This window comes from Elephantulus edwardii, unplaced genomic scaffold (assembly GCF_000299155.1).
Source record: "Elephantulus edwardii isolate Elephantulus edwardi_28Jun2011 unplaced genomic scaffold, EleEdw1.0 scaffold00086, whole genome shotgun sequence".
Classification (NCBI taxonomy): domain Eukaryota; kingdom Metazoa; phylum Chordata; class Mammalia; order Macroscelidea; family Macroscelididae; genus Elephantulus; species Elephantulus edwardii.
The window spans coordinates 5,151,180-5,168,090 of record NW_006399836.1 but is presented as its reverse complement, the minus strand read 5'-3'; the positions used below and the strand labels follow the sequence as shown (position 1 = coordinate 5,168,090).

The 16,911-nt window shown below is 44.0% G+C and overlaps 1 protein-coding gene and 1 pseudogene across 1 annotated transcript in view; one reads left to right on the top strand and one right to left on the bottom strand.

Annotated features, from left to right (window-relative positions):
* TNRC6B (trinucleotide repeat containing 6B) overlaps positions 1-16,911 on the top strand; it is a 210,691-nt gene that overhangs the window by 100,169 nt on the left and 93,611 nt on the right. The window lies entirely within an intron of this gene.
* On the bottom strand, positions 7,063-12,874 carry LOC102868129 (annotated as a pseudogene).

The following is a 16,911-nucleotide window of genomic DNA, read 5'->3' as shown; positions in this document are numbered from 1 at the left end:
ATGCTCAGCAAGGCAGAGGGTTGAAGGAGGAGAGGAAGACAGGTGGATTGACACGGTGACTGCTGCAGTGGACTCTAGTGTGTCAGGAAGTGTGAGGACACGGTTCATATCTGTTCATAGGATCACTGTGGATTGTACTCAACTCAGTGGCACCTAACAGCAACAAGATTATCTATTAAAAACCAGCATGGTAGATCATTCATTAAACGGTCCGCCCACATTACCTGTTAGGTACCAAACTCCCCTCCCCTGCTGTGTATATATTGTTGTTGTGCCATCACATCACCTGCTACTCAACCCTCTGAATAGCAGCAGATCTGAACCTGGCCCTGTCCTGTGCTGTCCCCACCCTCTCCAGTCTACTTAAGCACATTGTTGCAGTCACGGTGTCAGTCCATCCTGTTGAGGGTCTGCCTCGCCTACAATTCCTTCTACCTTTCTAAGCATTATGTCCTTCTCCAAGGACTGGCCCTGCCTAATAGCACACCTAGTGTATGTGAAACGAAGCTCTGCCATCTGTGATTCCAAGAAGCACTCTGAGCATCCTTTGTCCAGCACAGACTTGTCTGTCCTGTTGGCCGTCCATGGGATATTCAGTACTCTGCTCTAGCACCACAATCCAAAGGCACCTGTTCTTCTGTCATCCCTGGTCATTGTCCAGTTTTCAGATGCATAACAGATAATCAAAAAGCCCTTGGCTTACATCAAGCACACCTTAGCCTTTAAAATGACATCCTTACTCTTCACTCTGGAGAGCTCCCCGACAACAGATTTTCTTAGTGTTCTACATCTTGATTTTTTTTTTTTAAATCTTGATTTTTTGACTGCTGGTATCTGCCAAGTATGTTGATTGTGGATCCAAGTAAAAGGAAATCATTGACAGCCTCAGTCTTTTCATGACACAGTGGTGAGGATTTTTGTTTTCTTGATGGTAACATGTAATCCATATTGAAAGCTGCAGCCTTTGGTCGTCTGCAGCAAGTCTTCCTCAAGTTTAATAAACAAGCTTACATCATCTGCATGATGCAGGTTGCTGATGAGTCTTTCTTTAATCCTAATGGCACATTCTTCTTCATAAAGTTGTTCCGCATACAGATTCAGCACGTATGGAGAAAGGCCACAACCCTGACATACTCCTTTATTTTTAACCATGTAGTGTTGTTCCCTTGTTCTATTCAGACAATGGCTTCTTTGATTAGGTCTAAGTTTCACGTGAGCACAATTTAGTGTTCTGGGATTCCCGTTCTTACCAGTGTTGGGACATAATTTGTTGTGATCCACATGGTCAAATGCCTTTTTGTGGTCCATAAAACACAGCTAGATATCCTTCTGGTATTCTCTGCTTTCTGCAAGATCCTTCTGATGTCAGTAATGATGATATCCCTGGTGCCACGGCCTCATCTAAATCCAGGTTGTTTTTATGCTAGTTCTGTCAATGTACTGTGTTCTAGCGACTTTCTAATATTCATCAAGAATTTTGCTTGCATGTTATGTTAATGATATTGTTCAGTAATTTCCACACATGAACTTTGAAAGTGCTCTCTTGGATTTGTTCTCTTCTTCCCTCTTCTCTCCAGTGCCCCCTCTACCTTTGGTCTGGAACTGGTTCAGCTGAACCACCGGTGGTTTTTCTGAAGCTGTAAGTCACATGGGAGGAGATTGCCCATCTTTCTTTCAAGGAGCCACTGGTGAATTTGAACCATGTTTGGGTTTCCAGCACAACTCCTTACACACCACACGACCAGGGAGTTAGATGTTTTATATGTGATCCTATAGGGTTAAATGCTGAGTAATATGGCTCTTGTTGTCACCAGAATGTTGTGTGTAAATCATAATGTAAATTTTGAGTCATTTTCCCACTGAAGTATAATTTTACTAGAAGGGTGGGTCATGTAAGTTCATGAATTAGCGTTGATACAGTAGTCAAGTTGATTGTTAGTATTAAACATGCATACTTTTAGAAATATATTTCTCTCAAGGTAATTCAGTTATCATTTGGCTTGTTCAGTTCAAATGAGGACTGCTGGCTCACAAGATCACTTTCCCCCCTGTTTTATTATTCTGAAAATCGAGCACACATTAATAGCTTTAAGAAGTAGGCTTTGATTGCCAACCTCTGGAACCCTGAATTCAGAGTTAAGTTCCCGTGTTGCTATTTTCAGTACATAACCTGTACCGCCAACATTGTGTGATCTTTGCTCAGATTCCACATCACTTCAGTTTACTTTCTGATAATGCACTTTCCTCATTGGACTTTATTATCACAAGATTCCTTTGCTCTTCCCTGAAGTGTTTGAACTCTCCTTTTCACTCTTTGAACTCGAATGGTGTTTATTTAGAGATTCTTGTGCCCATCCACCGTGTTGGATTCACATGCCCATCTTATGTGTCATATACAGCCGTGAGGGAGGAAGGCTCAAAGCCTGAAGGTTAAGCAACCCAGCCCCATTCCCTGTGTGGACGAGCAGGAGTCTCTTGGTAATGAACGTGTCTAAGTACTGAGCTACTACCTAGAAAGCAGCCAGTTCTGATCCACCCAGAAAGGTCTTGAAAGAAAGGCCTGGAATCTACACGCAGTGGCAGATGGTTTGTTTCTTGATTTGAGGTGAGGTGCAGGCAACCTCCCAATTTCTTCAATGGGAGTGTACCCACAGGTTCTCAGCATCAAACCCCCGGTTATCTTCAGAGATGAGGCACTGGCTAGTGTAGATACTATTAAAGCTCATGGGGTCATTTTGATGGCCCAGTTGGAGTCACAGCTCAACAAGTTAGGATACCATATCCTCCTACATGCATACGCCAGCTTTGTCATTGCTTCACAATCTCCCTTTCATTGAATTTCAGCTTCCTGTGACTTGATTGTTGAATTGCTAGCATTCATACTGATTTTAAAGGTCAGTTAGCCATTCTTTAGTCTGAAATAGTAATTATATTGGGCCATGCATAGAGGTAGGCATCACAGAAAATAAAAATAGCAACATAAAAATGGAAACACCCAGATGCCTCACTGTCTGCTGCTAATGAGTTCTCAAGTCTTGTAAATTTTATGTGCCTCAGCACTCTGGGTTCCAACTGGAGTATTTCCCTTCTTCCTGACTGAGCCCCTGCTTGTCACTCTCTGCAGTGAGGAAAGCACTGGCTTCTATGCTCTTTCTTGAGTCTTTTTTTATTTCTTTCCTTTGAATACTAAGCTTAGAGTGCTCCTCCGGCTTTCGTGTGTTGGGCTGACCCGTAAGAGTTTGTACATAGTTTTTAGTGGTTCAGGGATATAAATATTAGCATATGTGGGATAGCCTTTATGCTGTAGTGTTCCTTAGCCTGTTTGGATTGCTGTAAAACTCCTAATTTCAGGGTGTCTTAAAGAGGTGGACACATTAATTGTAGTGTATTCCTCAAACACTTTGAGGAGTAAAATATGAGGTGGTGATTTTAACAAAGATTCATTCACCAGATCTCAGCACCTTAAAACATAAAGGGTCATTTGAGCTTGTAAAACTTGCTTTGAAGTCAAGCAAAATATCAGAAAGTTTGGGAATTGAGCAACTTGGATTGAGGGCAACCGCACAGATGTACCACGTAGGTTGTTTACTGATAGAACAAAACTTCAGGAGAAATCTGGACGTAAGCTACCTGATGTAAAGATAAAGCTTTGACAATTCAGATGTTTGCTTACTTAAGCCCTTTTTCATTGGAGGCTTCACTGCATCTAAGAAGTGAAACAGTCCCAGCTGTAGGACTGTCAACCATGGAGAAGCTCACGTGTAGAGAGTTGTGATCTCATAGCCTGGCTGAGCTGTTACAGAACTCTCAGTTCTGGGTATTCAAGGCGTAAAGGAATTTTTTTTTTCATTCTTTTAGCCTCTTACTGAGGTATGAGTGACATAAAATAAACTACTTATATTTACAGTTTGAAAAATTAAAAATATACAAAGATAAGATAGCTTTCACCTCCCCTCTGCAAAGTCTTGTGTCCATTTAGAACCCATCCTCCCCACTTCCCCACCCCACCGCTAGTTCTAGGTAAGCACTTATTTGGTTTCTGTCCCTCTAGATGAGCTTGCATTTCCTGGAATTTCACAGAATTGGAACTGGACAGTATTATCTACTCTTATGTCTGATGTCTCTTGCTCAACATAGAGATTTATGCAAGTTGTGTGTTAGTAGTTAATTTCTTGCTCAGTAGCCATCCGCTATATGTTATCTCATTTTAGGTATTCACTCACCTATTGATTATTAGTGCCTGTTTGAGTAGTTTATACTTTTCAGCTTGTACACCTAAAGCTGCAATAAATATTTGTTTTAGACATCTTTGGATGAATGGATGCTTGTGTTTCTATAGGTCAACTAGGAATGTAATGACTGAACGGATTATTTTTTTTGTTTGTTTTTAAGAAACTGCGAGACTTTTGAAAATAGTTGTACCCTTTTGCATTCCCACCAGGACAAGAGCTGTTGTAAATGTTCCTGCAGTGTGTGTGTGTGTGTGTGTGTGTGTGTGTGTGTGTGTGTGTGTAAGTGTGTAAGTAATGGATTCATTTCGCTTGAATAAATGCCCAAGAGTGGAGTTGCTATGTTGTGCTTAGCACTGTCAGAAGTGGTCAGACAACTTTGCAGAGTGATTTTAGCATATTACGTTCCCACCAGTCAGTCCGTCTTAAGTTTCTGCATAATGAGGGTGCCTGTAGTGACATCTCATGTGGCTTTAATTTTTTTTCCTGATGACTGATCTTACCATTTTTTTTACGATTGATTGATTGATTGTGTGTGTGTGTGCGCGCGCGAGCGTGTACCGTCAAATCAGATCTGACTGGTACAGGAGGAGATTGTCCCTCCTTCCCCGGCAGAGCATCTGGTGGATTCGAACCATGCGCCTCTGGGATTGTAGTTGCAGTTCCTTGCCACTAGGCCACTAGAGCTCCCCCTGATCTTACCATTTTTATATGTTTATTTGTCCTATCTTTGGTGAAATGTCTGTTCTGATCTTTGCAAATTTTTAAAGTTGGAGTATTATTACTGTTTTGAGTGTTCTTTTCCGTTTCTGATTGTTTGTTGCTAGTATATAAAACATGGTTGATTTTTCTTGTTGTTCTCTAATGGCACAGAATGGAACAGGCTTTGGATCTTTTGTTCATAGGATCTCTGTGAGTCGTACCCAACTTGATGGCACCTAACAAAAACAATCTTTCTAAACAGCTGCATTTTGGGGAGGCAGTGTGTGTGGTAAACTCTATAACCCCTTCGAAGTAGAAATCTTCTCTTGTTGTTCTTGTTTGCCTTTTCTTTTTATTTGGGTGAACAAGTAGGAAAGGTTTTAACAGTGGATTAAAGGCTTACTGAGCCATTAGAAAGTCTGGGGAGGAAGTTGAAGGAGGCTGCTGCTCTTACTGTTGATGAAATGAGAGTGCTGGGTTCCCAGGGAGGCAGTGAGCTCAGCTGCCCACAGTTCCAGTGTGGCGTCAGCTCATCTGGAAGCTGCTGCACAAGTGGAAAGTCCTGTCTGCTGCCGCCTATGTGTCTGCAGGCAATTCTGTCCAGAGATTACCCACTTCTTTCCTGCCTTCCAAATGTTAAAATGAAACCAGGGACTGCTAAACAAAAGGTTGGTAGTTTGAAGTTACCAACCACTCCATGGCAGAAAGAGGAGGCAGTCCTCCACAGTACAGTGGGCAGGGGCACTAGGAGTTGACGTTGGCTTGATGGCAGTGGGTGTGGTTTTTGCTGAGTTGGTGCGATGACAGTGGGTGTGGCTTAGTTTGATTTTTAAACCTGAACCAGATGAGGGAAAGGATTCTGGGGAAGATCATTCCAGTCCTTTGCTCATAATGCTGGCGCAGCCGTTGATGCTAGTTTGAAGGCTTGATGCATGAGCCGTTAACACATGAGGTCTTGTACCTCAACGGCTGATTTGGAAAAGTGACTTCGTGTTGTGAAAAAGTAAAGGTGTTAAGCACCTGTAATTCAGTAAGATTTAATTTCCGAGAAAGCAAACAGCCTCTGACAGTAACAGCAGTGGTGTGCAGTCTGCAACAAAGAACTGGCAGGACCACTGTATTTTGGCAGGACCACTGTATTTGGTGCTGCCCTGCCCAGTAATGCGTGAGTGAAGTCAGCCTGGATGAGGTTTTGGGGATAATGACCCCAGAAGTGAGGGGCTAGAACGCCACATCACCTGTGGGATATTTGAAGGAACTGCCAGTGCCTTGGGGATGCCTGATGGGTGACTGCAAATATCTCCAAGATCTGTGCTGTGTGATCTGGGAAGGCAGGTTTAGGACCAGTAGGTGGAAGCTACGAGGAAACCATTTCCAGGGTGAGAAAAAGAGCATCCTACCCAGTCATGGTGAGATGGACCTTGTTGTAAGGCATCATCAAGTTTATTCAGCCACATGACCACCCTGCAGAAAGAGGAAATGGACTATAGTGTGTCCAAGGCTGTAAATCTTCACAGGAGCAAACTGTCACCTCCTCTCACTCTGTGGCTGGTGGATTTGAACAAGAGCGAAAGGAGTTTCTTTCTTTCGAGATTGCTGCCTGGCTAAAGTAGCAATGAGATCCATTTGATTCCAACACATGAGGACCCTCCATCCAGACTCTGAGGTGTGAAAAGAGGAGGAGTTGCTTATCTTTGTCACATAGGGCACCTGGGGCATTCAAATTGCTGACCTTTTGGTTAACAGCACAACACTTAACACCACACCCTGCCTAGGACTCCTTTAAGGCATAAGAAAAATCTTTTCAATTACTTGATCTCCAGGTACCATTCTGACTTCAAGGAAAACCTCCAAATGACTGCATAAAACTTGTGCCACATGGAATTTCTGAAAGTGAAAACATTCTCTCTCTATATATATCTATATAGTTTGCATACAGTCATTTGTATACATTGTGTTTCATTCATGAACATTGTTTTATACAATCCTTTACATACATTGACTCATGACTTTTGATCAGTGCATTTTTTCCACCTTATTTTTGCTTGAGTTCAGTGAAAGAAAGACTTTAGCCATGGGGCTCAGAAGGAGACACCTGCAAGGGACAAGGGAGCCAGTGAAGAGGGGGTTCTTATTTGACCTTCTTCTTGGGGCGCCGGTTGTTGGTATGCCAGCATTTCTCGTGGCAGTTGACAGCACGAGGATGCAGGCGAGCGGAACACTTGCGGCAGATCATCTTGTTGCAGTTATACTTCTGGGCGAGCTGGTGCAGGGAAGGCTCGATGATGCCGCCAGGCAGACCCAGCGCCAGATGCAGAGTGGACTCTTTCTGGATGTTGTAGTCAGAGAGTGTACGGCCATCCTCTGGCTTGTTTGCCTGCAAATACCAGACGCTGCTGGTCAGGGGGTGGTGGGGGGTGCCCTCCTTGTCTTGGATTTTGGCTTTGACATTATCGGTGATGTCACGAGGCTCAACCTCAACAGTGATCTATCTGCCTCTGCCGTGACCCAATCAGCCACCTCCTTGAAGAGAAAGAGCTGATCAATGCATTTTATCACCCTGACTCATCAAATTCCCATCAATCACACCTTGTCTGTTGTTACAGTGCCCTGCCCCCCATCCATTCACTAATGTCTGCTGTCCTGATGATTCCCCTTCCTTCACCCCCTTCCCTCCCCCCCCCCCCCCCCCCCCCCCCCCCCCCCCCCCCCCCCCCCCCCCCCCCCCCCCCCGGGTCACACACACTTTGAGCAGTTATACATATCCTGTTCCTGTTTGTGAATTGCAGTAGCACAGGATTGACCTCCTGTTGCTTCTTCCCTGGCTGGGCCTCCTTGTCTTGGTCCTTTACAGTGTTCACTGTATGTTGTCCTCTTGTTCCCCTCATCCTCCTCACTGCACCCCTCACTCTCCTGTTACCACAGTGGCCTTCTTATGCAGCATTTATCCTTTTGTTACTTAATTCCTTCACTTAGCATAATGTCATCTAGATTCACCCATGTTATGTAGTATTTTACAAGTTTGTTCTTTAGAGCTGCGTACGTTTCCATTGAGTTGATGTACCACAGTTTCTCTATCCATTTATTTACTAATGGGCAAAACCATTTATTTTTTACATTTGTTGTCACTGCGATGACAGTTAGTTATCTTTGCCTGTACATGCACAGATTTAGACCTTGCTATTCCCATCAAGGGACCTCTCCAGAGTACTAAAGAATAATGATGTCAGTTTGAAGACTAGGGTGCACCTGATCCAAACAGTGGTCTTCTCAGTTACTTGCTGTGCATCTGAAAGTTGTATAATAACTAAGGATTACAGAGTGTGGGGTGGAAATTGATGCCTCTGAATTAGAGAAGAGTACCAAATATCACATGGACTGCTAAGATAGCAAATAGGTCTGTCTTAGAGAAAGTGAAAACTCCCGTTGGAGGCATAGATGATAAAACTTTGTCTCACATGTTTTGAATGTGTTGTTGTAGGAGGAGCTAATCTTTGGGAAAGGACATCATGCTTGGAAGGGTCAGCATATGAGAGAAGACCCTCAACAAGGTTGATTGACGTGGTTGATTGTTGCAGTGGGCTCAAGCGTATTAGAGATGGCGAGCATGGTACAGTGCAGGACAAGTTTCCATCTGTAGTTCATAAGGTCATGGTGAGTTGCAGTCTGTTCAGCAGCACCCAACAACAGCAGCCTCCCTGATGACATCTTTTCAGGGAAGTTAATTGTCTTTTAGAATATCTTTATAAAAATGACACTATGATTTGGCATTGAGACACAAAAAAGAATAATGAGGCATAAAGTTGACAGTTTGTTGTTGTTATGTGCCATCAAGTTGGAACTGAGCCATAGCTGACCCTATAGCGGATTTTCAGAGGCAGTTAATTGCATGGGAGGAGATTGCCCATTCTTCTCTCTTGGAGCATCTGGTGGATTCAAACTGCATGACTTCAGGATGGCAGCACAGATCCTTACCACTAGGCCACCAGAGTGCCCTGGCTGAAAGTTGATAGTAATAAAGCTAACTAACATTTATGATTGGGAGGTGACTGTGATTCTCGTTCAAAGAACAACCAAGTACATTATACTTGTGCTGTTCAAAGTCAAATCCTGGAGCCAGAAGCCTGTTCTAAGCTTCTTAGAAATGTAGGGCTCAGCCCAGGTTTTTGGAGTAAGAATCTACAGTTTAACAAGATCCTCATTAAACTGTGAGAAGTATTGCTTATGACTTCAGAAAAAACCTACTGTCCTCGAGTCTGTTCACATCCCTGGTGACCCTGTTGGATGAGGTTGACTTTGTCCGTAGGATTTCCATGGCTGTACACTTCACAGTACATAGAAGAGGCTATGACGCTCGAAACTTCATAGCCAATATCTTTCTGTGTTTCATTGACTGCACAAAGGCATTTGATAGTATGGATTACAACAAATTATGACTAACCTTGAGAAGAATGAGAATCCCAGAACAACTGATTGTGCTCATGTTAAACTTGTACTTGGGCCAGGTAGCAATCTTCGGAACAGAGCAAAGAAACTCTGCATGGTTCAAAATCAGGAAAAGATTCAAAATCAGGGATGCATCCTGTCTTCATACCTCTTCAGTCTGTGTGCAGAACAGATCATTTGGGAGGCTAGTGTTTGTGAAAAAGATTATGGCATCAAAATTGGAGGAAGACTCATCAAAGCCTTCGCTATGCAGATGACATAATCTTGCTTGCTGAAACTTGAGGAGGACCTGAAGCACTTGCTGCAGAAGGTCAAGGACTTTATAGTCTTCAGTATGAATTGAAGCTCAACATCAAGAAAACAACAATTCTTACCACTGGGCCAATTGGCAGCACCACGATATGGAGAAGAGATTGCAGTTGTTGACAGTTTCCACTTTCTCAGGTCCACAATCAACATTCTTGGAACCCATAGCCAGGGAATCAAAAGATGAGTTGCTTTAGGAAAGTCTGTTGTCAGGGACATCTCCAGAGTGCTGAAGTTTAGAGATGTCAGTTTAGAGACTAAGGTGCTTTTGATCCAGGTCATAGTCTTAGCAATTACTTGCTGTGCATCAGGACCGTGACTAAAAATGGCAGAATTATTGATGCCTTTGAGTTGTGGTGCTGGAGAACAGTATTGAGCATACTGTGGACTACCAAGAAAACACATATATCTGTCCTGGAGAGGTAAGGATTTCGAAGCTCCATCTCACAACATGCCCAAATATATTTTGGGCATTTTGCCAGGAGGGACTAGTCCTTGGAGAAGGACATCATGCTTGGAAAGGTGGAGGAACAGTGCAGGAGAGGAAGACCCTGGATGAGATGAATTGACACAGTGACTGGGATAGTAAAGGCAAGTGTGTTGGAGGCAGTGAGAGTGGCTTAGGATAGGGCAGGGTTCAGAGCTATTGTGGATAGGGTCACTATGACTCGCAGGTGATTCGATGGCACATAACAACAGCAAACTCACTCTTCACAGAAGCACAGTGCCCTTTCTCCTGTGAGCAGCAGAAAGGAGGAAAACCAGTAGTTAGAGCTATTACATTTTGTTACTGACGAGCAAAATGATTACAGAAGGCAAGAGAAATTTCAACATCATTTTAAATTAATGAAAAATGCATTTACCCTAATTTTTCTAGGCTTAATATTACTGTTTGCTTCCTGTGAGCCACAGAGTCCCTGAATGGTTTTCCTGCTGCAGTGCTGTTTGGTCTTCTCTACCAGTCTCCTGTCTCGTGCACGTTACATTAGCATCCCATTAAATTCCCTCCGTCAGATCCAGCAAATGAAAAAATGGTGAGAACAAATCCAACACAGATATTTGGAGGACCCTACTGTGTAATTTCCTCCGCCGGAATGGATAGATTCCAGCATGCTCTTTGTGTATGCATGTGAATTTTTAATTAAAAGCACCCTAAATGGGTACTTCAAGCACTTTTGTTTAACTCTTTCTAGGGCATTCCTTTTGTTATCTACCCCCCTCCTTAAAATATGCCTGTTGTATCATTAATCCTTAATTGGTTATGATTGTGAATGGTTTGCGCCTAGTTATTTTCTTGCTGTTTTACAAATTGCCAAGATTCCCTTTCATCTCCAAAGAAAATAAATGTCTCCACTAGCCAGCTATATTAGATGTGCTTTAAAAAGCTCCAGTGAATCTTCGTTGGGCAGAGTTCTCTGCTTGCACCTGCAGGAACTCGTTCATGGCAATGCTCTCCCGGAGATGGAGGCAGCTGAAGCGCAGGCATCTCTGAGCACCCACCACAGGACAGGGCGTCCAGGGAGCTTTTCTCTCTCTGTGTCCATTCAAGAAGCTGCTGTTACGGGTGTGGCTCTGGATTTGCAGTGATCTTGGAGGTGGATGCCCTGCACTCACCAGTTCCCTACGGAAGTCTAGGACAAGCGCACCTTACTGCAGGACCTGAATTACATCTGGTTCTCCAGTTGCAAGGCCCTAGACAGTGGGAAGAATCCTTGCAGGTCACAGTTTTTCATTGTGACTCATGTTGTTAGCTGCTGTAAAGTCAAGTATGGCTCAGAGTGACCCTATAAACAACAGATCTGGACCCTGTCCTGCCGTGGGCCATCCTCACCGCCTCTGACACTTTTGAGCCCTTGCTGTAGTCACTGTCAGTCCATCTTCTTGGTAGTCTTCTGTCTTTCACCGACCCTCAGTCTTCTCAAGCATGATAGTCCTCTTCAAAGAATAGCCTCTCCTAGGAACATGCCCAGAGCTTGTGAGATGAAGCTTTGTCATCTTTGCCTCCAAGAAGCACTCTGATTGTTTGGTGCCATCAAATTGTCTAGGACTCAAGCAACCCCCTGGATCCCACCCATGGCTGCGCCCTTCGCTGTCCTCGCTCCCTTCTTCCTGCTTCAGCCCACCGTTGCTAACCCTCTACTTTGTCAGGCCTTTTCTCTTTTTGCCGACCTGACCCTCTTCTTTTCCTCTCCTTTGACCCATGTTGTTGTGTATTGTTGAGTTGGAGTTGACCCTCACGTGGGTTTTCAGAGGCAGTGGACCACATGGGAGGAGGTGGCCTGTCTGTCTCCAACAGAGCCGCTGGTGGATTTGAACTGCATGCCTTTGGTTTGGCAGCACAGTTCCTAACCACTAAGCCACCAGAGCTCACTGCTTTTACTCTTAGTGGCCCCATATGACAGAGTGGCTGCCCTGTGGGGTATTGAGGCTGGCATCTTCATGGAAGCAGATCACCATGTCCTCCTCTCACAAAGCATTAGGTGGATTAATGATACTGTTAGTTAACAGCCAAACACTTAATCGTTGCACCACCAGTGCTCCTTGTAGGCCAGAAAGGGCTTGGTATTGAAATTGACTGAAAAGCTGATGCACGTATCCACCACAAAATTCAATAACGGTTATATTACTATCGTCCTGGAAGATTGCTAACAGAAGTACTCCTCTGTTACCCTGTCTGTCATAAACAGCGCAACACTTGAGTGATAAACTACAACAGTTTGAACTGTTAGGGTTCAAACTTCTAGATCCTAGAATATCAGAATTAGATGATTTGTAAAAATTCCTTCCACCTCTGTGAGTGTCACAAGAGTTATCAGCAGAATGGTTTCAATGTCTAGGTTCACATGAAGCTACAAGGAACAATACAAAGAAGTCTTGAATTATTTATCCAATTTTTAATCTAGACCTGTTTCCTGCACTGCCCTCATCCTTTTATCTTTCAGCAATGGCCCTTTATTGTACACATGGAATTGAGTGGTTTTCAACCTTTGGGGTTTCATTCTCAGTATAATTCCCTAGCCATTCAGCCAAGTTGTTGGTTTAGTTACTAGCTGGCTTCTTTTTATATCAACGTTGTTTATCCACTATTGGTTTTCATCAGATAGTTCTCACATGTCAATGTCAGGTGTCTCTGACAGAGTCAGGGATGGATGTTGATGCTGTTGGGCTCACCCATAGCTGTGTGGAGCCATGTTCCTGTCAGGTGAACCCTGGCTGCCTTGGACAATTGGATTTTATAACCTCTCTGCAGTTAGCATGCTGGTGGAGATGACTTCTCTCAAGGAGGAAGTTATCCGCCCAGGCTTTGTCATTGAGGGCACCATGGGTTTGGTGGCTGATTCTAGTTTGCAGTAAAATGATTACTACCAGTCCATGTCCTCCCTGGCTTGCCACAACCACAAATTCACAAGCCTGAGATTCTGGTAATTTGAAGGCACTCGCAGCTGTGTTCCAAGGGTCTCTAAGTGCTGATAGAGAAGGTTCGGGAGAACAACGCAATGTTGAGGGATGCTCTAGGGCGACAGGTAAGATGCAGCTGCTTTGAGTTCAACCCACAACTCTAGCACCTTGTTCGCTGCTGAATTCTTGGGCCTCTGCAGGGTGTCTGGCACAAAGGAGGTGCTGAAATAATGAAAGGAGAAAAGCTTTTAAGAATGTCCTTCTCCAGCAAGTAATAAATGTTGGAGAAGATGTGGTGAGATAAGAACCCTTATACATTGTTAGTGGTATTGTAAAATGGTACAATCACTCTGGAAGGCAGTTTGGTGCTTCCTCAAAAAGCTGAACATAGAAATTCCACTGCTTGGAATATACCCTGAGAAAATGAGAACTGAGGCACAAATGGAGATTTGTACACCCATGTTCATAGCAGCATTATTCACCATCGCAAGAACATGGAAACAGCCCAGATGTGCAACCACAGTTGAATAGATTGGGAAATTATGTTAAATTCATACAGCGGAATACTACGCAGCACGCATGAGCAGTGATTTTTGTAAACTATTACCTAGCTTGGGAGGGACTGGAGAACATTATGCTGCGTGAACTGACTCAGTCCCACAGGACAAATATTGTATAAAACCGTTACTGTAGAATGAGTATGAGGATCCATGGAAGGGAGAGGGTGGAAGAAGAGGGATGATAATGGGCGGGGATGGGATATGGTGGATTAATCATCGGGCTGTACAATTTGATGGCGAGGGTGAGGGAAATTGGAAGAATCTGGTCTGAAAAACAGTGTATTCAAATTTTGCAAATAAAGTAGTATATATTTTTTTAAAACGAAAAAGAAGAATGTCCTTTTCCAAGAAATAATAACCTCTCCTAGAACATGCCCAAGTTTGTGAGATGAAGAAGCTTTGTCATCTTTGCCCCCTGGAGCAGCACTCTGACTGCACCTTCTCCAAGACGTATCTGTTTGTTCTTTGGCAGTTCATAGGATGTATTCAGTATTCTTCTGTCATCCTTAATCATTGTCCCTCTGTTAAGAGTAAGACCAATTACAAGGGAAACAAAACTGAAACGTACGTGTGTGTGTGTGTGTGTGTGTGTGTGTGTGTAAAGAAGAACTCTTTCTCCCCACCCCACTTCCCTTAAAACAGTAATAAAACCCAGGCACTTTCCCATCCTGGGTCCTTTGTGCTTACTGCTTCCAGTTTGGTTCTTCATCCTCTGTCGATTTTTATGAAGGTGTCTAATGGCATGACACCACCTCAGAGAGATCCGTGAACACCCTCATCCCTGTGCCCTCCCCGCCCTCTGGGTCACACTCTACCAGCTCTTTCTTCATGGAATTGGTGAGAATTTCCTTGCATTGTGTCATATATTTGTCTGTCTTCAGCTCCAGGAGTGCAGAAAGATTCGGGTGGACCTTTTGAATTGAGGTGGAAATAGTTTGGGTTTCTGGGGTTGTGTAAACCAATCCTAATTTCATTCCTTTCTCAGCCCTCAGAAGATGATGGTGGTTATGGACCATCAAGTTGGAACTGACTTATAGCTGACCCTCCAGTGGGTTTTCAGAAGCCTGGGAGGAAATGGGTCATCTTTCTCCTGCAGAGATGCTTGTGGATTCAAGCCACATACCTTTGGCTTGGCAGCACAACCCCTTACCACTCAGCCACTAGAGCTCAGAAGATGGGTTCTGGTTAGTTTGGAAAACATGTCCTCTCTGAGCCTCTCTCCTGCTCCCCCTCTGCCTCTCCTCCTCTCTCCTTTTTGTCTCTGCTTGTACTTTCTTGGTCCCTCCTTGTACTCCATTGTTCCTGAGATGCACCAGCCAGTCCCTCTCCTTTGTTTGCTTGTCCCTCTGTCTGGAATACTGTCCCTTATGGATCCTCATGTCCTGTCTTGCTGCATGCAGCTCTTTGGCTTAGGCTTCCTTCTCAGAGTTGTCTCTCCAAGGGTTTTATGTTAGAGGGAATTCTGCCTGCCTTGGTCCTTCGCCATCAGTTTACCTCATGCTTTCTCGTCAGGCACTTAAAATGTATAATTTACGCATACATCTTATTTCATATCTCGTTTGTTAACACTCTCCTCCACTCCCTTGGGAGTAGGGGTTTGGCTTTGCTTCTGTGGACTCCCCAGTACCTAGAATGCCTGCCCATATTGTGTTGGTTGACACAGAGCTGGTTGATTCATGGCGACCTTATGTATAACAGAAGGCATCATTGTGCAGCTGTGCACCATCTTCATGGTCATTGCTGTTTGAGTCCATGGTTGTGGCTGTTGTGCCAGTTCATTTCTCTGAGGGTGGCCCTCGTCTTCAGTGGAGCCCCACTCACATTGTTTTCGTGAGGTGCCATCAAGTCATAGCAGCTTCGTGTGGCAGAGTAGCACTGCCTTACAGCGCCTTCTCGGCTGCAGTCTTCATGGAAGCAGATTGCCAGAACTTTCCCCCGGGACCTCTTGAATAGGTTAGGCACCCAGTAAATGCTTGTTGAAGGAATAGCTCTGTTCCTGGTCATCTCAGTAGAAAGGAAATGAGGCCTGGAGACAAGTGCATAAACCAAGCTGTGTCTGACAGTGAGCAGTAGCATCTGTCCTCAGACACCTCCAGAGCCATGTGAGGGACGGGTGGTAGTGGGCCTTGTCCAAAGGAAGACAAGTTTGTCATGAACTTGAGTTGGGAAACTTTTTTTAAACAAATGAAAAAAAGTTAAGTGGGATACTTTTTATGTTAAATAAGCATAATAGATGAGGGGAAAATGTAAACATTGAAGGCATTCCATGAATGGCTTCACATGCCAGCTCCCAGGAGCTATGGTCTGGATAGTACAGTTCTTGGATTTCATCCTGCATGGTCTTGGGCCATTGGAGTGTTGGGGTCCAGAATATATCAGGTCTCCAGCAATGTCAGCACTACTCTTTGGGGCTCTGAACCCACAGGCAGAACAAGTCTGGTTTTGCTCAGCTCAGGGAAACACTGGATGCTTTGCTTTTATTTAGGAATAGACTTTCTCTTTAAAAAAATCACTTGTACTTTCAGCAGATGATTATTTCAGAAGCTTTTGGAAGTAGTTTGGGCTTTGACTGTTCTTGCTTTATTCTAGGTTGTAGTGTTTGCACTTGGCTTTTCCTTCTGTTACAGGGACGTATATATTATACCTCCAGCTCCCCAGCAGAGAACGTCCTGACCTCTTCATATCAAGATGTTGTGGAAAAGATTTGTATAACACATGGTGGGAGGCATGGATGGGATTGTTTTCGGTTGGTAGCACCAGGTTCTAGAGAGCTCTCTGAGGAATCTGATATGCTCAGTATAGACAAACCTGGTTGTATTAGGATTTGAAGATGCAGATCTATTGGCACTGTTTCTCCAGCAGCATGGACTGGCCTGTGTTTCCACTTTGACATGTGTTGGTATTTCTCACAATTTTTCATAATGCTGTTGCACACTTGTTAAAATGTAATATAAACACAGCTTTTGTGTACACTGGGAAACAAAAAAGATTCACATTACTCACTTTATTGCAGTAGGGTTTTATTGTTGTGATCTGGAACCAAACCTGTCCTTTCTAGGGAGTGCTTCTCCGTCCAGACCCACTTCATTCTGTGCACACCTGTGAATCATTCTCGGACACTAGACTCCCTGCTGGCGAGTCGGTTCCATCTCACAGCGCCTCTGTAGAGCAGGGTAGGGCTGCCTTGTCTTTCTCCTGCAGAGCAGTGGGTAAGTTTGAACTACTGACCCTTCAGTTAGCACCAAACTCTTAACTGTTGAGTGCTTCTG